At 57.5% G+C, this 19,782-nt stretch overlaps 1 long non-coding RNA gene across 1 annotated transcript; it reads left to right on the top strand.

Moving 5' to 3' along the window:
* Positions 1–12,873: 12,873 nt before the first annotated feature.
* On the top strand, positions 12,874–19,772 carry LOC125915050 (uncharacterized). The gene is made up of 3 exons (XR_007455544.1): positions 12,874–13,251; positions 13,472–13,780; positions 14,725–19,772. It is a non-coding gene; the product is annotated as an uncharacterized LOC125915050 (long non-coding RNA).
* Positions 19,773–19,782: the final 10 nt, after the last annotated feature.

Below are 19,782 nucleotides of genomic sequence, written 5' to 3' on the forward strand. Positions count from 1 at the left end.
AGCCCGCGTCCTCGTGGTCAAACACAGGCTGGACTTCACCCCACATGCGCCTGGGCCTAGACGGTAGTGGCCCCCAACATTGGGGAAGACCCCTCATCAACCCGGGGCCCCCAGGGCGGGCCCAGCCCGGACGATGCAGGGACCAGTCAGGGTAAACTGAGGAAACAGCTTCTCACCTATTCTGCCGAGCCCACTCAACTAGACTTGCAGAAAACAGGCTCATTTCAACCCCAAACGCCGAGAAAACCAGGACACCAAGACCTCTGTTGGCCACAGAGGAAGTGAAGCCAGAATTACTTTCCGTGAGCACAGCTGAGGAGAGGGCGGTGCACTGGCTCCCACATTTCATACCCTCCGTCCGGTCACAGCCCACCTGCTCCCTTTGCAGCTCCCCGGGGGTCTCCCCAGCCCCCCCAGGACACGGCTGCCTGGCCAGCCCTCAGCCTGTGTCCTGAGGAAGCCGCCAAGGGACGGGGCCTGTGCTGATCAGGAGCCCGGGCCCTCATCTCCCTGTGCTCCTGCAGGGGGGTCAGCCCCGTTCAGAAGAGACTGGAGCCCTCCCCTCCTCTCCCCTCCCCTCCCCACCCCTGGGCGACACCCCAGGCCCACTCCAGACCTGGGCGCTGGGACGGTGGCCTCTCTCTGCATGGTTGAGGGTGAGGTGCCCTTTGAGATGGACGACGTGGTGGGGGGACACACGGCCCTTGTCCTTCAGGAGCCCAGAAGGCTCAGGGACCAGCTCCGTCACCCAGGCTCACCAGTCACCCCAGTGCGGGAACCTCCAGGCCACAGCTGTCTCCATGAGGACGGCCACCCTGGGGTCAAAGCGGCCACCAGGAGGGTCACTCCAAGTCCCCACGGCAGGAGAGTGCTGGGGCCACAAGTCCTTCCTCAGACGGATGGTTCAACTCTGCCTCGGCATCTGGGACTCTGACAAGGGTCTTTGGCGAACGCTGTGCCGGGAGAGCAGTGAGTGGTGGGAGCTCGTGGGGAGTGACGCGGGCAGGGCAGAAGCGGCTGGTGAGCGGGTGACCCGGTGGGGGCAGGGGGCCCTGGGGAGGCAGCCCAACACAGAGCAGGGCAGTGGGGTGGGGGGGCTGCGGCCGGCCCGTGGGAGGCGAGGTGACCCACTCACACTCGCGGGTTCCGTGTTGGATTAGGACAAAGGTTTGTGTCCTGAGAATGCCGGTGGTCGACAGGGAAACACTGAGCTGGGGACACGTTTGGAAGAAGCAGGGGTGAGGCAGGTAGGCGTGCGGCTTCAGGTCGGAGGAAGGATGTTCCAGAGGCTGCATGAAGACGTTGATAAAGGCTCAGGCTTGGACAGCAGGGAACGAACCGGGAGACGGCCCCCGGGGAGGGCTGGCGCCCCGAGGTGCTCTGTGTGACGCGGCACGATGTGCCTGTGGCGTCCTGGCGGGGACACAGGAAGCTGCTGGACGGACGAACAGCACAGGGCTCTGAGCAGGAGGCGCCCTATGTGTGGCAGCTTCGGCCATGGGGTCCGCTGCCCATGCAGAGGGAACGGGGGGGCCCAGGGTGAGGCCTGAGGACCTTCTGCGTTTAGATGTTGCTTAAAGGAGGAGGAGGGAGAGCTGGCCAGGGGGACACAGAGGAGGGTCCAGAGACATAGGACAAAACCCAGGCCGGTTTGATGACCGGAGAGTCAAGTAGTGGAGGGTCCGGGAAGAGAAGGGCCAACCCACCCCCGCTTCTCTACGCGGCGGCCTCATCGCTGTTCTCTGCCGACAGGATTTCTCCAAGATTCCATCTGCAGGCGGGAGACGGCTCTCCCGAACCGCACGCAGCAGCCCTACGGTTTGACGTCTCCTCCACCGAAGAGACAGGTCGGTCTGAGAAAAGAAGCTCTTGGTTCCAGGGCCGAATGCTCAGGGATGGGACTCCTCAGGGCCGGCGCCCTGGGGTGGGGTCATGTCACAGATCTGTGGCACCTGAGACCGTGCAGAGTGACCAGACTTTCTGCCTCCTTCACATGAACCCACTCAGCGACCTGATCCCAGCACGGCTCTTGGGGTGTGGGGTGGGCGGGGCCCTGCAGCCTCGGAAACAGTGGGACCACTCATCTGGTGGGCCCGCGAGGCGCATGGTGGTTTCCGAAGGGGGCCCAACAGGTTCCCGTTGGTGGATAAGACAGAGGTCCCCGTGTTTCCGTGCCTCACCCCTGCCCACCAGGCAGGGCGAGTCTTTCCCGGGGCTCTTCGTCATTTGACCACAGCCACTGAGGCCAACAGTGACCGCCTGCTCAGCTCATCCAAAGATTTTAAACACAGAAGTTCCCAGAGTGACACCTTGGCGTGACCCACCGTGGAGCGTGCCCTCAGAGCGTGCCGCACCGGCCAGCACCTGCTCCATACCAAACACGAAGCGGCGGCGAGGAAGCATCTCGATCCATGAGGCAATTTCCAAAACGAGGCTTACAAACACCTCACACACGATATTGCATCGTATCATAAATTATGTATGTCTCCTTAGAAACAACACAGAAATTAGAACGAGACGGCAAACAATGAACATGAAATATGTGTTTAATTCTATCATAAATAGACTTAAAAGTATTCCCAGGGTTGCTTAAAATGATCACATGGCAGAAGAAATGTCTCTAATCTGTTTTTATTTCCATCTCATTTGTCCACTGGATGGATTCCCTCTGAAATGCAAACAAAACGATTACAGTGGAACCTGTATCATACGCAGCTGTAGGGAAATAGCCTCAAATCCCAGTGGTATTTTAATTAGAACGAACGTGTCTCAGAAACGCACTGAGGAAAAATCTACAGCAGGACTGTAATGCCGTTAATGGAGGACCTTCCTGGCGCACTTCTGTTTATCTAATTTAATAATCCAGGCCGAACGTGTCTCGTACATTCTTTCTCCCTTCACAGCTTCCACCCGCTGGATTTCATAATAAAACAGAAGTGTCAGACCATCTGGTCACACGAAGAGGCTATGACAAATTAACCCACAGGGACTCGGTGAAGTGGAAAAAGCAGCCACCCAACATCAACGATCCAACAGCCCTTAGAGAAATCCTGATAATCCCGATAACCCTGGGAGTCCCAGGCGGCACAAATGACCACCAGCCCCTCCTGCTCTAAAGAAAACAAAGCACAAAGGCCTGATGGCGGGCGCTCAGTGTGCCCTCGCGGAGCATGGCCATCCACCGATGCGATGTGGCCACGCGGGTGGCTCGCCGCGGCTAGAGTGTGTGGCCCACGCACCCCAGGAGGAGGAAACAGCTCGGAGAACCAAGTGGGTGAGGAAGAAGGGACACGAGTGGGCGGAAGAGGCTTCCACAACGCCTTGAGGACCGTCTCCAACCCCGTGTGACCAACAGATGTCAGCATTTGACCAGCCAGTGTGTGCAAAAGAAGAGCCACTGGTTCCTGTGCTCAACACACGTGGAGAATGTGACATGCTGCCACAAGTTCGGGTCCCTGAGGTACTCACAACGCCACCCAAAAGCAGGAGGCACAGTGATGGGTGAGTTAATGATCTCCTGCACTCGTCTGTGTTCTTAGAGTTCGCAAACACCTCCCGGTCCGTCGTGGCTGCCCGCAAGCCCGTTTAGTAAGTATTGTCGCAGACTCTTACGCCTGGAAGGACTCTCCAAGGTCAGCTGACCCGACTCTGCTGACCTGCGGGCACGTCTACGGGTACTGGATGAAGTGAACGTTCACAAGGCGAGGACTCAAGGCCAGCGTGGCCAGCTGTCCGCGGACTCTGTGAACGGCCCTGCTCTGCCCTCGCTCCCATGGAGCGCCCAGGCTGGTGGGACAGCTTGTCCGATCATATCCTGAGGAGGCCCAGGAGACCCCAGGGCCCAGGCAGGGCGCAGGGCGCAACGGGAACATGATGCGGAACCGGTGACATGATGACTGGGGACAGCCTGATGGGGGAAAGGTGGTTGCAAAGCTGGTGAGTTTGTGCAGTTGGTGAGCGAGGGCACAAGGGTGCAGCTTCACAGCGGTGAGCTCGGGTGGCACCCCCGCGCCCGGCCAGCTGTCCCCTGTGCTTCTGAGTCAGACCTGCCTGGAGGGGAGGACACAGGAGGGTAGTTTCCCTAGCAGAGAAGACCTGTGTCGGCCCTCTACATGCTTCTGCCCCGAGACCTGGGAAAAGCCTCCGTGAAACAGTGGGGTATACTAGCTAGGTAGCTAGAGAAAATAATGGGAAAAAAAATACAACCCCTGAGATTATGGGGGCGGGGGCAGAGAGAAGTGAGAGCTGTGTGTTTGGAGGTAAGGGTTTTTGCATTATTGTCAGTGGTGCTGGAAATGTGCTTTGTTTTAGAACTTTCACTCTTCCAGAAATCACAAAATGGGGCAGGGGGAGATCGTAGGAAGATAACTGGGCTTGTTGGGTCAGGGGTGGGGTGTGGGGGTGGACCGGTGGAGCCAGGGGCTGGGGCGTGGGGGGGGGGGGGTGGGGGATTGGCCAGTGGAGTCAGGGGGGGGGTATAGGTAGGGGGGGGGGGTTCTTGCGTGGGTGTGGGGGAGACTGGTTTGCTCCAGGGGCCTCTCCTGATATTTCAAGGCCACTGGAAAACCTGCAGTGACAAAACCCTGACTCTTAAGCCCAAAGGCTCCTGGCGTTCAACCATAACGATATTTTCTTCCGTGGCTTCTGGAATTTTTGATTTGCAGAGAAAATCCTCCCCCGCTTTAATTTTGGAGGGCCTGCAATCGAAACCTTAACACGGGTTTTAAAACATGAAAGGACATCCTGGAGATGGTGCTTATTTCTGCTTCCGTCAGATCTGTTTTCTTCCGTACCCTGAGGATCCCCAAAGCGAAGGGAGTAGAGCTCCTGTGAGATCTAATGGGAGTGCCAATTCTCAGGACTCTGTCCCGCCGGGCGCCCAGCCTCCCCTCCAACAGCAGCGATCACGCGGCCGGTGGCACCGAACACCGGGCCTCTGCCGTGGACTTGCCTGCCTCCCGTCGGTGCCTAACTCGACAGTTCATGTTTAAAATTTAATTTTTCTCCGTGGGCAGCAGCTCCTTGGCCCAGACAGCATGTCACTTTGAATGGCATGAAAGGAATTCTTAAATGCAGCTGATATATTTGGAAGATTTTTCTTCTCTGAATCTCACTGGGAATTCTTTTCCTCAAAACCGTGCACGGGGAGCTGGGCAGGCAGGTGATCTGTGAGCAGAGAGGCTGGGGGCGCCGGGCTTTGCCATGGACCCGGCCGGCAAAGCTTCAGGCGGCGGAAGGCCCCGGCCGGCCGGGCCCCCTCAGGCCTCCGCTGCAGCCGCGGGTCAGGGAAGGCAGGTTCCCGGAGGCAGGCTCTTCCCTGCAGTGAAGGGGCTCCCACTCCTCGGCCGGCGGGCTGCAATCTGGACTCAGCGGCGTCCCTGGAATGCGATGACGGACTAAATCTGTGCCGGGCACGATGGCAGGTGCCCCAAGCTTTCCACCTCCTGGTGCACACACCCCATCCACACCCCGATCTTCGAGTCGGGGAGAGACTTTGCATGTGATAGAATTTTACTCCTGGAATTAGGTGAGATTTTTCTTGACCCAAGGGAATGTTTCAGACTTGATTAAGGTTGCTGATCGGTTGGCTGTGAGCTCACCCCAGTGGAGATTATCCTGGGGACGCCTGGTCTGGTCAGATGAGCTCTTTCACAAGAGAATCCGACTCACTCTTGCACTGAGTCTCCACGCCATGTGGAAATCAAGGTCACAGGACAGGCCGCATGTGGCTGTCCCCGCCAACACCCCAGCACTGTCCATCGGACCTGGGGCCCTCCAAAGTGATCCTCACCCCAGATACCATCTGACTACAGCTGCAGCAGAGGCCTCAGGCAAGGAGCATCCAGCTGAGGGCAGGCAACCCACAAAAGCTTGGCAGGTGATAATAGAATAATAGTTAAAAAAAAAAAAAAAAAGAGTCCAGCCTTCCCTAAATCAGAGCCTCGAAGTAATGGTCTCTCTCCACTGCCGGGTTTGAAAAGATGCTGTGAAATCTGTAGCTACGAGGAAATGAACTCTGCCAATGACCAGAAGGGGCTTGTGAGTGGCTCCTTCGCCAGTCCAGTCTCCAGATGGGAGCAAGACCAGACAGCACCCTGGCTTCAGCCTCGTGAGACAGGGAGCAGGGGCCCGGCTACGCTGTGTCCAGACTCAGACGTGCAGAAAGCATGCGATAATAAATGTGCACCGATCCACGCTGCTGAGTCTGTGACAATCTGCACACAGTACGTGTCCCGGACGTAAAATCTGAGGCTTCGGGGGCGCCTGGGGTGGGGGGGGGGGGCTCGGTCGATTAAGTGTCCAACTTTAGCTCAGGTCATGATCTCATGGTTCGTGAGTTTTGCTTGGGATTCTCTCTCTCCCTTTATTTCTCTGCCCCTTCTCCACTTGTGCACGTGCTCTCTCTCTCTCTCTCTCTCTCTCTCAGGATAAATAAATAAAAGAATCCGAGGCTTGGGCACATAGAAATTCTGGAACACTTTTACGGCACAGGAACTACATTGCCCCCCCCCCCCCCCCCCAGCCACACACACACAAGCGCTGAGGGGCCCACGGTATACTCCCTTCACTGAGGCCCTTACAGATACTCAGCCACATCGGTGCCGCGTGTTTCCTGGAGGGCAGGAGCTGCCGATGCTGCCGGGGGCTCCTGAGTCACACAGGTGACAGGGTCTTGACAGCACTGGCCCCCCAGGCAGGATGGATGACACCCTGGGCATCAGGGAACGACAGGTCATCGGGTGGCCGTCTCCCCACAATATCAGACCCCTCTGCTTCATTCCCAGCACCCACTAGGCGCTCAGATAATGATCGACAGACGAAGCCATAAGCAGAGGGGAAACAGACTCTGTGGATCTCACATCCCTCTTTCAGAAGCGCTTAACGCCCCCCGTCTTCACGTGAGCTCAGGGGGCCTGAGTGTGACCGGCCTGAGACGACGTACTTCACGGCACTCAGCTCCGATGGCAGTCACGGGTATGGCTCTGAGCCCAGGAGCCTGAGCCCGCAGGCAGGGCAGCGCGAGAGGCTTCTGCATCTGTTGACAGATTTCATTTTCTGCTCAAACTGCCAAGGGCATGTCTCCCAGGGAAACACGGATCTGGCCCCGGAGCTACACTCTGGTCCCAGGGGAAGGATGAAGACAAGGACGAGAGATGTCCTGGGAGGGTGTCCACTCTCCTCCCACCCCCTCGTCACCGAGCCACCGCAGGGGGGCACCTCTGAAGGAGCTCAGGGCCTAAGGACAGTGAGACGGTGCCACGTGATGGATGCCGCGCTGGACGGGAACGAGGGGTGCCTGACCGGGTGCGTGCGAGGCCCAGCGAGGGCTTCCCAGGGAGGACAGCCCAGCCAGAGGTCAGCCGCACGGAGGGAGAGAGGGAGGGAGAGAGGGAGGGAGGGAGGGAGGGAGGGAAGTGCCAGGCGCAGGGAAGCACGTGCAGGAGGCCCTGGAGGGCAGGGCACGTGTGTGGAGCAGCCCCACACCACACACACACCAGCAGCTTTGCGGGGGGAGGCCCATGACGTAGGCCAGCAGAAGTGCTGCCTTTCGAGGTCTGTGGGGACCTCTGTGGGAGGCGTGGGGGGTTTGTACGCAGAGGTGGCTGGGACCCTGTGTGGACAGGCAGAGAAGTCCCTCTCTGGCTGCGATGGTGGTGGGCGTGGCTATGATTCCTCAACCTACATCCGGGACGAACAGCACTGGTCTCACCATGGGGTGGGGTGACCGCAAGGACGGCCCCCGGACGGCCTCCCCAAAAGTACCGAGTCCGAACCTCCTCGGCACACGCTCCCGGTGATTCATAAGCACCTGGATGTTGGGAAAGCACCGAGCTGAGGCTGTTGCAAAGACTCCGGCCAGAGACGACACTGGTTCTCCCCAGGGTGGCGGCAGAAGGGCTGAAGCTGACCGACAGAAACACCAGCAGGTGGGCCCACGGGACCTGCCGTTAGATGGGACGGTGGTCAAGTTCTCGGCCAGGGAACGTGCTAGAACCTGAAGACCTCGCTGGATTTAGGAACAAGGCCGACCGTGGTAGACTGATCCCAGGGGCAAGGGGGCAGGTGGGGGAGGCAGAGACCACATTTCAGGGGACTGAGAGGGGTACCATGGGAACATCCACCTGCAAGGAGCTGGGCAGTAAAGTGCGGGGGGAGGAAAGTTGGGGGGGGGGGGCTGCCGGGTAAGTGTCGTCAGCACGAGGGCTCCCGAGTGGGACCAGTTTATTTTTATTTTTATTTAAAAAAATTTTTTTTTACATTTATTTCTTTTTGAGACAGAGAGAGACAGAGCATGAATGGGGGAGGGGCAGAGAGAGAGGGAGACACAGAATCCGAAACAGGCTCCAGGCTCTGAGCTGTCAGCCCAGAGCCCGACGCGGGGCTCAAACTCACAAACCGTGAGATCGTGACCTGAGCCTAAGTCAGACGCCCAACCAACTGAGCCACCCAGGCGCCCCTGGGACCAGTTTACACCTGACAGCTGGTGCGCAGGAAGCTGCTCATAGGGAGGGCAGATTTCAACTTCTGGTCTGCTCTCTCCGTGAGGTGGGGCCAGGCCCCCTGCAGGGCCGGAGGTCAGAGAGGCAGGCAGGAGGCCTGGAGGCCGGGGAAGGTCCCAATGGAAACGGTGGAGGGGGGAGGCCGCCAGGGATTGAGAAGTGATGCAGGGGGGGGCTTCCAGGGAGTCACGTTTGGAAGCAAGAGTGAGGAGCGCAGGCGGGGGTCCAAAGGTTTCTGCCAACAGGAGATGCCTTCTTTGACACGGAAGGAGAGTCGTCCTCCAGCTCAGGCGGCGGAGGCAGGTTGCTTAGTAGGAAAAAAAAAACACACACTCTGCAGCCCAATCGCCAGGGTCTGGACCACCCGCCCCACCCGGAAACACGTCAGCCGCGACCCCTGGCCTCGCCTTACCTGGCGCCAGCGCGCCGATGACACATGTACTATACGGCATGCGGAGCAGGGGTCAGCATCCCTGGTGGGGCGCTGACACCGTCCGGAGGCGGGCTCTCGTGTCCCCGTAGGCCTGTGCAGTGCTCTTTTTTAATAGCGCTAAGCGTAATAAGTTAGAAAACGCCACACTTGAGAACCATGAATTTTTAGCTTTTCCTGGGAATAAAATGAGATATGCAGGGTTTATCCTTCCCTGCTCGTGGGCCGAGTCCCTGCTGCCCCTTGTCAATCAAGTCCCCTTCCCAACATCCCGGTGGCCATGGAAACCGCATCCTGGTGTGTACCTTCCCCCGCTCCCGTGCCCCAGGCTCTGAACCCTGCAATATGGACCTGCTGACTGCGGTCTGGCTTGTCAGTGCTGGGCCTTGCCAGCTGTCAAACATTGAGCATCAGCTTTGTTTGCAGGCGTTTGAGTTTGCGCTTCTGTGTTAAAGGAGCCAGGATTCTCTTTGAACTGCCTTTGAGACCGTGGGATGTGAGGAAAGGGCACTCTCTTTCCTGTCCCCCAAGAAGTGAGGTGAGACGTGTGTTAGGACCCACCAAGGTTAACCGCCACCACGTATCTGAAGAAAGAGGGATCTGCTCAAAAGAGAAAACAAGACTGCACGGGGAGCTGGTTCCCACACCCTCCGAATGGAGGTCTCTCTCTCCCAGCCCCTGCCGGAGTCACGTGGAAATCCCCCGACTCCTCCAGTTTGTCTGAGAGTCTAGTCAGTGGGTCCCTGGGCACCTCCGACCCAAGCGGCAAAGTGTCTCATGCCTACGGGGAGCCCAGCGTCAACCTCGTGATCGGGTCTGAGCGGGACCAGACCAAGCGTTATGAGGTCGGAGCTTTCGATGAGTTCATCATCTGGGAACGGGCCCTGACCCCGGACGAGATTGCGATGTACTTCACAGCTGCCGTTGGTCAGTGGGCACAGGGGTGGGGGGTGGGCTCGGGCCAGCTCTGCCCGTCTCTGGGAGGACAGGGCTCCTTCCGTCCGCCTCCCTCACTAGCATTTCTCGCTCCGCGCTCTCCTGAGGGGACCGTCTGCGCCGCAGGCTGAGAGGCATCCTAATGAACCTCATAAATACAGCCGTTTCTCTAGAACACCTGTTCCCCAGGATGGAGAAACGGGCACCTTAACGGAGACACACTGAGACAGATATTGTCTTGCTGATTGTTATGGGGTTTTGAGGTGTACTTGATGGATGATTATAGAAAGTTTGGGGTGGTGATTACTCTGGGTTCATTAGTGCATCTGAATACTTTTGATCAAGAATTTCACCACATGCCTCCTGCGCGCCGGCTCTGACGGGCCTCACGATGCCCGAGGACGCCCCCTTCCTGCCCACTCAGGGCGGTGCTTCAGAGCTGCTCCCTGTCCCCACCCCCCCGCAGGTGGACCGACCTACAGAAGATCCTCCTCCCACCAGGATAGGCCGTGGGACGTGGGGAGACACTTCTCCCTTCTCCCCCCCATCAGTGAGGTAGGCTTGAGAGGTACCCAGCACACGGCACCTATGCAGACAAACCGGAACAATGCACGGCAGACCCCAGCAAAAGCTCCAGGGCTCCAGGGCGGCTCCTCGCTCGGTCAGTTCCCTCCATCCCCCCCCCCCCCCCCCCCCCCCCCCCCCCCCCCCCGGTTCCACCACAATTTTTTCAGAGACAGTGCACTTTCTCTTCTTAAAGAAGGGCTGTGGCTTATGAGTTTCCATACGCAATCGTCTGCCAGAAAGTCTGCCGAACTGACAGCCAGAACAACGGGGCAAGTTCAGGGCTAGGGGGTGAATGGTCTGGGTCCCCGACCGCGGCCTGCCCTTGCTCAGGTTCTGAACTTGAGTGGCTCGCTTGACACGGAATCGCAGCTCTTTTAATTTCAAGTGACAGAAAATCCATCTCCAGAAGGACTGAAGTAAGACAGGAGGGGTAAGGAGAAGTCACTTTAGGGACTGCTCGATCCAGGAGGTCCGAGGACGTTACCAAGGAGTCTTCACTCTATTTACATTCTCCTGAATTCCCGGCAGCTGTGTTATGGGCGGGGCAACCTCGGAAGCCTGCCCGCTGCCCCCGAGTCCCAGCTTCACCTCTCAACAGCCTCAGCAGAACGGAGAATTTCTCTTCTCCGACAGCTGCTATAAAGGGGAAGGCCTGACTTTTCTTGGCAAAGGTGGTCCGTGTGTCTCCAGGAGCCAATCACCGTGACTGGGGAGACAGAGGCGGGACAAGGTGTACAACCAGCTGACAGGCCCAGGCCGGGGTCACCAGTGACCTCCCTGAGACGGCGGCAGGGTCAGGCTCACCCAAAACACAGGGAAGGGAGGGCACCCCGAGGGCGCATCAGACAGGCTGGTCTGGAGGCGGAAACAGATCCCCTGCCGGCAAAACCAGCATGCGTTCCTTTCGCCCTTTGAGATTTCCGTCTTTCGGCTTCCACGGTGAAAAGTGGGATTTGTTCTCTTTCACAGAAGCGACAGAAGGACTAGAGAGAGTGTCGCGCAGGGGGAAAAATGTGAATCTCCTGCATTTTATTTAGAATTCAGAGAGTCGTTACTTTGAGACCAAGATGCCATTTGTGTTTCTATGATCGAAAGCCTCACACAAATCCCACCTTTCCCACGGTTTGCAGCTCTAGTAACTTGGGAAGGAGCTGCCGTGGTTTCTAGGAGCTCTCATGGCAAACCTCCGTCTGCAGAACATCTCTGGGCTCAGCAGCCTGTTGCATCGGGGGCACCGTGCGGCCCTCCAGGGAGGCCCTGCCGCAGCGGCACCTTGCCCTCCAGGCCGGCAGAGGTGACGGTGGTTCTCTGCCAGATTCAGGGAAACCCTATCAGCAGAGGTCCTGGGGGGCAGCCTGCACCTCTTCTGACCCCGTCCAGATGCATTAGAATCCCAAGCGTCCCGCGCGGTTCCCAACGACTAAATGGGTGCCTGCTGAGTAAGGACACACAACGGCGCCCGCTACAGGAGGAGGAACTTTCCAAGCGTTTTCTCATCTCCTTTTCCTTGCTGAGCACAGATCCGGAGTCACAGGACAAACCACGTGTCCGCGCGTCCGGAAGCGGAGGGAGGAGCCCGCCTTCCCGGGTTTCGTCCGATCGTGCGCGGAGCACACGAGGTTCCGGGAAGCAGGACCACCGACGGGCACGGATTTCAGGAGGCTCAGCTGAGGGCGTGGACACGGGCCACAGTCTGACAAGTGCTACAAGGGACCGTCCTCAGCTACAGGAGCCCCGTGACTCCGGTGTCGGAGAAGCCTGGGTTTGGGTCGCTTCTCTCTCTCTGCCAGCCTCAGTCTCCCATGTGGGCCACGGAACAGCTCCACCGTCCGAGCCGGGCATCCTGGAGGCGGGTGGCCGTGGGGGCCTGGCTCTGCCGCCCCGCTCATGTCTGGCGGACACGCCTCAGTCCCCGGCAAGCCTCAGGCCTCCTGCTCTGCGTCCAAAAGGCCGGGGTGACCCCGGGACCACACCCCTCCCCCCACCGCGTCGGGGCGGAACCCAAGGCGCGGCACCTCCCCTCCCATCCAGCAGGGGAATCTTTCCCATGATTCCCCCTGCAGGCAGCCCCTCGCAGTTCGTTGGCCAAGCTTGGGTCACATGATGGCCTACACCAATCACCGGGCAAGTGGCCCAAGATTGGCACGACGGCTCAGCCAATCATAAAAAGCTATGGGCAGGGTCAAGGCTGCTCCTCTCCGAGGACTTCCAGGCTCCCCGCAGGATACGCTTCTGGAGCAGGTGTACAGTGGAAAGAATGTTCCAGAAGTCCCCATGCCGCCCCAGGGGCAGCTCTGGGACGCACTAGGAGACCTGCCCCGGAGCCACCGTGGTTCGCTCCTGCCTGCACACTGTCTCCCCTGGCCTGTGGAGAGCGGGTGGATGCCAGCCTCAGCCGCACGATAGCAGGGTGTGGAAAATCGGGGTGTGGGGGCGGGAAATGGGGAGAGACAGACCGCAGGACAATCAGAGTCGGGGGGAGAGGAAGGAGCTGGGGACAGGGCGGGACAGGCAGGAGTCAGGCCAAGGCCAGACGTGCACACGGACTCTCCACGAAGCCAGTTGAGCGTGGATGAAGATGCCCACTGGGGCGGGGCTTCCCAGAAGGGTGACAGGGCGTCTGGCCCCCCCCCCCCCCATGCTGGTGCGTGGATGGTGTCACCCTCCTGATGTCTGCGTCGGAGCCTGGGATCCAAACGGGAAGCGTGTCATTGTCAGTCTCGCCACCGCTCGCCCCCTCGCTGCCGCAGTAACACGTCACCTGTCGGAGGCCGAGCACCGAGGCGTCTACTTCTCACCGGTGCCGGGTCCAGCACGGTCAGTGGGGGTGCCCTCCACGCAGTGACACAGGGGCCCCGGCTGCGTCCGTCTCACCCCGGGGCTCCCAAGGTCGGGCCGGGACCTGCTCCTGACCTCCAGCCTCGCAGTGGCCGCTCGTCTCGGTGCAGACGGTCTGGAGCCCCTTGGCCTGGGTGACCGGATGGGGCTCACTGTCCCGCTCCTCTGTGTGACCTCTCTGGTCACTTCCCTGTCCCAGAAATGGGTGGTGACGTCACCTCTGTCTCGGCTGGTGGTGAGGACAGATGCTGGCCCGCGATCAGCGCACAAGAAATGCTGCCTGTCGTCATGCTGGACAGCAGGGACGTGACGACAGAACAGAAGCCCGTTGGCGAGCGTTCGAAGCACCGGTGTGACTGTGAGGTTGTCGTTGCCTCCTCGCCGACCAGCCTCACGGTGCGAAGCGGCGGACGGTCGCGGCTCCGCCCCGGCCTGGACCCGCAGCCTGCAGCCCAAGGTCACCAGCGGAGTCTCCTTTCCCACGCGGGGAGCAGCCGTCCTGTCCGGCGTGAGCACCGCGTGTAGGGGGGCAGAGGGGCTGGGGGCAGTCACTGAGGAAAAGGGGCTCCGGGTCGGATCTCATCCCGACGCGTGTCTTTGGTGTGTATTACACGGCGCTGCGTGTCTCCGCCGCCCTTTCCCAAGCGGTCTCAGGCTGGGGGAGGGGCTTCGGATGCGCGGCGCCCCGGGTTCTGCCCTGCCCTGCCTCGGTCGCGTCTCCTGATGAGGGAGTGGCCCAGCCGGAGAAGGGGAGGCTCCGGCTGTTCTCCCCCTGGGACACCCCTGCGCGCCTCCTGGAGGCCCGTTCTCCATCCGGGAAGCATGGGAGGAGTCAGGACGCAGTGCTGGGGCAGTGCTGGGGCAGGGGTGCGTGCTGCGAGCCGCCTCCACTCCCCCCTCCCCCTCTGGACCAGCATGGCCTCACTGTGTGACTGGGGCATCCTGGCTGCATCCTGGCTGTTCCAGGCTGTCTTTCAGAGAAAACCCGTTGTTGAAGGAGGGAAACACGGGCTTTGTTCAGTGTCAGATGACGGCCAGGGCTCGGGACTCGCCCCCACGGGGACGGGTGGAAATCTCAGTGGGCGCTTTGGACAACTGAGCTGGGAGGCACAAGGGGTGCAGATGAGGAAAGAAGAAGCAGGTGGCCGAGTGACCGGGGGAGGGGTTAAATGATTGCAGGTGGCACAGTCGTCGTGTATTCAATACCTACTGTAGACCGTCAGTGCTGTCTCAGTTCTGCATCGGCTTTTCTGTACCAGGTGGGATATTTTAATTGCCTTATAAATGACAGAAGACCCAGCCTGAAGTGTCTGAAGCAAAGGCAGACTCATTCTTTGGCACGTGTGGTTGGCAAGGCCTGTGGGTACGTGAGCTTTGGCCGCAGCTCCGCTCCACACCCACTTGACGGGAAGCCTCTCCGTTCTGAGCGGCTCACGGTCTCTCCCTTCCCAGGCCTCCTCCCTCGGCACCGCGTCCCCGAGCCAGCATTCCGTCCGAGTGTTGTTGCACCTTCCTTCCTGGACTTGCCTGGGTCACGCACTCATCCGCGAACAGGCACGGCGGCCTGAGGGAGACGGCGCGCTGTTAACTCAGGCCACGTAACGGGTTGCTTCCCAGCCACGGATGGAGTCAACTTCGACTTACGTGGGCTGCAGGTAAGGGAAGGGGCGGTCACCTGGAGGGAAACTGAGGGCCTTTACCAGAAGAACGGGGCAGCTGGGCAGCGGGACAGCAGACGCCCCCTGAAGTGCGTTCAGATGTGCCACCCCAAGAGGTGCCACTGACACGTGCGGATTATTTCGGGCTGAAGGCGTGATAGGAAGTTATGAAGAAGCAGATACAAAAGAAAACTCCCTGCTCTGCACCTGTTTGCCTAAAGTGAGGACATCGACTCGGAGAGGTGTCTTTTGTCTCCTTTCTGCTGGGAGGAACAGGAGCTAATCTCCAGGGACACACGTGGACCCTCGCCAGCCCAGGGGTCACGCCTCGGGATCCACAGAACACGGCTCACGGACTTGGCTTCCTCTTCCCTAGCTCCCCGTATGTTTCCCTTCCCACGACATGGTGCCCTGGAAACTCAGAAGTCCTTGTCCTCCTCCCAAAGCTTGTTCTTTTAGTTACGTGTTGCGTGAGCCCAGCGACCAGCCGCCCTTGGAGTTGCTCATCACTGGACGCTCTGGTGGACGTGCGAGGAAACTTCTGCTTCTGCTTCTCTCGTTTCTCTGTGGCCAGTCTGGTTCCCGAGGCCCAGCCGGTGGAGCTGGGAGGTGTAGGGGAGAAAAGATTTTTTATTCTTCCCCCCTCCCCCACCACTACGATTTATCACACCATTTTATAGTTAGGAAAATTAAAGTTCTGGCGGTACAAGTGGTCTCCCCAAGGTCACACAGATGGTGATGTGGGATTGCTGAGATTCTGTCCCCAGTTGTGTGGACTCTTTCTGTTGTCCGTCAGCTTCCTGGGCCATTCTGCTGGACCTTAACTAAATTGTTTGTTATCTGTGGCCAAGGGATTATATTTCATCTTTCTGGATATCCCTGTAGGTTCCAGAACAGAGTCTTAAATAGAGTAGCGTTCAGCGATAGAATTGAAAATTTCACCCAAAAGGATCACTGGCTCAATAATTTGAAGTTTAATATTAGGTTTTAAACCCATTTTCTAGCTGAATGCCCTCCTTTGCCATTTTGTAATAATGTCCCTTTTATTTTCAAGGGTTGCTGAGGCAGTGGATTTCAAAGACCCTGTGATGCCTGTACGTAGTCACCGTCTTTCCCTGGAGGCATCACCACCCACTCTCCCAGGAGTTGTTAGGCTGTTTCCTCGCCACCAGCCACGCCATGTGCAGATGGGTGACTTTCCCTTCTCTGACTTGGTTTTGCACTTAGGACAGTTGTTTTTCCTTGTGATCACAAGGAGAGCTTTTGGTGGCGGGGGGGAGGGGAGGGTGCGGCGCGCAGTGGGCCGAACGGGGAAGCGCTCCTTCCTTTTCTCCGTCTGTAGCACAAAAGCCCCTCCAGTGGCAGCGAGGGCTGATCTCTGGGTGTTAACGTTGAGTAAAGAGCATCTGAGGCCCTGTTGAAGATTTCATAGAGTGGCCCTGCAACGAGGAACGTGTGAATGAATAGAAAAGATGTGGTTTGGGGGCGGGAGAATATGTTTCCTTGGGGGAATGGGGATAAATTGGCCAATTCTCCGTGACCTTGCCTGACGGTCCGAGGCGAGTGAAGCAATGCCTTCTACCTGAGAAGCACTTTTGGGAACGTAGACTAGGCTGTTAAGGTTGGCCCTGTTGCATCAAAACTTCAGTTCCCTTCTACGGCAGCTTTCTCTTTCAACAGGTGAAAATGCCCAAGTCATTGATAACGTAGGTGTGAACTGTGTGCTCGCTTTTTAAAAAGTTTCTTTTTAGCTGACTTAGTAACCTTCTCCCAAAAGTTGTGTTTGTTTCATATCTGCAGTCACTGCAGCTACAGTTCAGGGTGTTCCTGAAACGCCCACTGACTCTGAGGTTGTGATCTTACCAAGACAGTTACCGAGGAGAAGGCAAGCATGCGTGATAAAGAGAAGAGAAGTTAAAGAAGAAGTTTTGCAAGGGGCTTCCATGCAGTTCCATCCACACGTTCATTCTGTTCCATCCCACCCCTTCCACTCACTTCACCCATTCCGTTCACTCCGTTCCATCCCTCTGATGATTGTTAGTGTCTTGCCACACGCCAGACACCAAATCTATGCGAGTGCCCCTTTTGTCTCGGTAGTAGTCACCCTTCGTCCCCATCTCAGAAGACCACAGCCACTGATCGAGTCATAGATTGTTGACTGCACTCGGGACGATGAGGACTGTCACTCCCACTGCCATCTCCTGTTCCAGCCTCCCTGGGTCCATACTTGAGGACCTTTCCTCCCCACGACACTCATCTGAGCATAATTCCCTGGAGATTCATCCAAATTTTTGCCTACGTCAGCAATTCATTCCTTTCCATCGTTGCACAGTGTTCCACGGCCCGGGTGTAGTTTGTTCGGCCATTCACCCGTTGAAGGACAGCAGGGCTGTCTCAGGTTTTGGGGCCGTTATGGATAGAGCTGCTGGAAACATTCACGTGCAGTTTCTTGTAGGAACATTTCTTCTCTCTGGGAGAAACGCCCAAGAGCGCAGTCGTGGGGTAGTGTGGTTGTAGGTTAGTTTTTTTTGTTTTTTTGTTTTTTTTTTAATTTTTTTTTTCAACGTTTTTTATTTATTTTTGGGACAGAGAGAGACAGAGCATGAACGGGGGAGGGGCAGAGAGAGAGGGAGACACAGAATCGGAAACAGGCTCCAGGCTCCGAGCCATCAGCCCAGAGCCCGACGCGGGGCTCGAACTCACGGACCGCGAGATCGTGACCTGGCTGAAGTCGGACGCTTAACTGACTGTGCCGCCCAGGCACCCCATGTTGTAGGTTAGTTTTATATGAAACTGCCAATCTGGTTTCCACGGCAGCTGTACCATGACACGTCCCCGCCAGCAACGTGTGACTGACCTGATTCCCCACCTTCTAAGCATTTGCTGTCCTCACTCGCAACTTTCTATTTCAGCCGTTCCGACAGATGTGTGGTTTTCGTTTGCGTTTTCCTGATGGTTAGCGACGTGGAGCATCTTTTCATGGGTTTATTTGCCATTCATACGTCCTCTTTGGTGAGACGTCTGTTCCTGTGGTTTGTGCAGTCTCTAATAGGATTGTTTGTATTTTCACTGGTTAACTCTGAGAGTTGTTAACGTATTCCGGACATTATTTCGTTGTCAGATGTACGGTTTGCCAGTGTTTCCTTCCAGCCTGTAGCTTGTCTCTCCGTCCTCTTCACATGGGCTCATGCAGAGCTGAGGTTTTCAGTTTGGGTGAGGGTCCCTCCTAGACAGCCCACTTCTAACCTGTTGACTTGACCTCCAAACTTTCCCGGTCTCCACCCACCTTTCTCCATCTCCATGGGTCCCTTCTAAAGCTGTGTGCTGTGGGCTCCTCCTCCCATAGTCCCGGTGGCCCTCCCTTCTCCACCCTGGAGGTGTTGGTAGAAACTCCCAGAGAAGGCCTCCTACAGACCCTCCCTGCAGGCAGACGCAGCCCATCTCACGCCCTCCGCCAGGCATCAGACGAGGCGGCTGATGGCTTCCGAAACAGACGTGTCAGAATTTGCCATTTGTAGTCAGTTGCCAGTGGACTTTAGAACCTAGGTGTCATGTTTTTGCCTCGTGTAAAGTTTCTTTTTTATTATCCTGAGTTTTATTTTGAGAGATGGCAGGAGATTGTCATATTAACATTAGAGGAACGTATTCTGTTCTCGTTTTGGCCAGTTATATGCGTTCTTCTATGTTAGTGTCGTTTTTCTTTTCTTTAGTGGCGGTGATCGGCATAGTGAATTTAGGCATTTATAAACCATTGCTTGCCGGAGTTTCTTTGTTAGCTTCTTAATTCTCATCGTCTGGGAGCAGGAAACTTCATAACAGGAATAGTGAGGCTTTCCCGTAGGCTAAGGTCTAGATCAGCCACTGGGACCAGCGTCCTCTGCAGACCGCGCAAGCGGCCTGCACGCACCCCGGCCAGTAGCTGCCGGCTGTCACAGTTCAGACAGGATGTTAGCAGAGGAGAACGTGGATTAAGGTGGAGCCTCCCGTTTCTGGTGCAGGAGATCTGGAGGCGAGACAGCAGTTATTAGAGAGAGGTTTTTTTTAAACCAACGGAAAATTTCTTCTGTCTTTCCTCACGGCCGTGGGAGATTCCAGACTTCAGCATCAGAAATGTATTTGAACCCAGCAGTCTCAGTAGTGTATTTGTCACAAACGGGGCTAAACCGACCGGCACGGCCAAGTTACATCTGGGTAATGAGCCAAGAGTCTGCTCTTCCCGCTGAAAGTGGGATTTAACTTGGCATTTCATCAGAAAGAGGAGAAAATGCATGTGTTTTCACATTTTCTCATTTCCGACCGTCTGAGCACCAGTCAGCACCCCGAGTTATCAAGTCAGAATGCAGTGGAACTGTTCTGTGAGGTGTGGAGCCACATTCCTGATTCGGGTATGTCACCACCGGGCCGTGCTTCGGTCACTGTCTCTGGAGCACCACGGGAGGCGGGGTCTAGGGAGGACCACGACTGGCTCTGCAGATCCGAAATGACCCCGGGCGACACACCCACCGAGCAGGCTCGGGGAGGTCTCGGCTCGTGCGGGAGTCTGCTGTGCTGCCCTCCGGCATTTCAGGACGTCTTCGGTGTCGCCAAGAACACACGTCCTGCGGAGAGATGATTTTCCTGGTGGGCAAGTGTGACTCGAGGCCAAGTGCTGTCTCCTCCTGGCAGGTTCCTTGGAGCCCTGAGCAGACAGATCTCCCGTGGACTTGCCAGAACACGGAGCCGAGAGCCTGCTCCGTGTCAGTGAGGCCACTGTGGCTCTCAGGGCATTTGACATCGAGCACGTGTTTTCGGGGACTCAGAAGAAGAGCCTTCAGGGCTCTTTGAGGAAGGACTTGCAAGAGAAGAATGTGAG

This window comes from Panthera uncia (genome assembly GCF_023721935.1).
Source record: "Panthera uncia isolate 11264 chromosome D3 unlocalized genomic scaffold, Puncia_PCG_1.0 HiC_scaffold_9, whole genome shotgun sequence".
NCBI classification, from domain to species: Eukaryota; Metazoa; Chordata; class Mammalia; order Carnivora; family Felidae; genus Panthera; species Panthera uncia.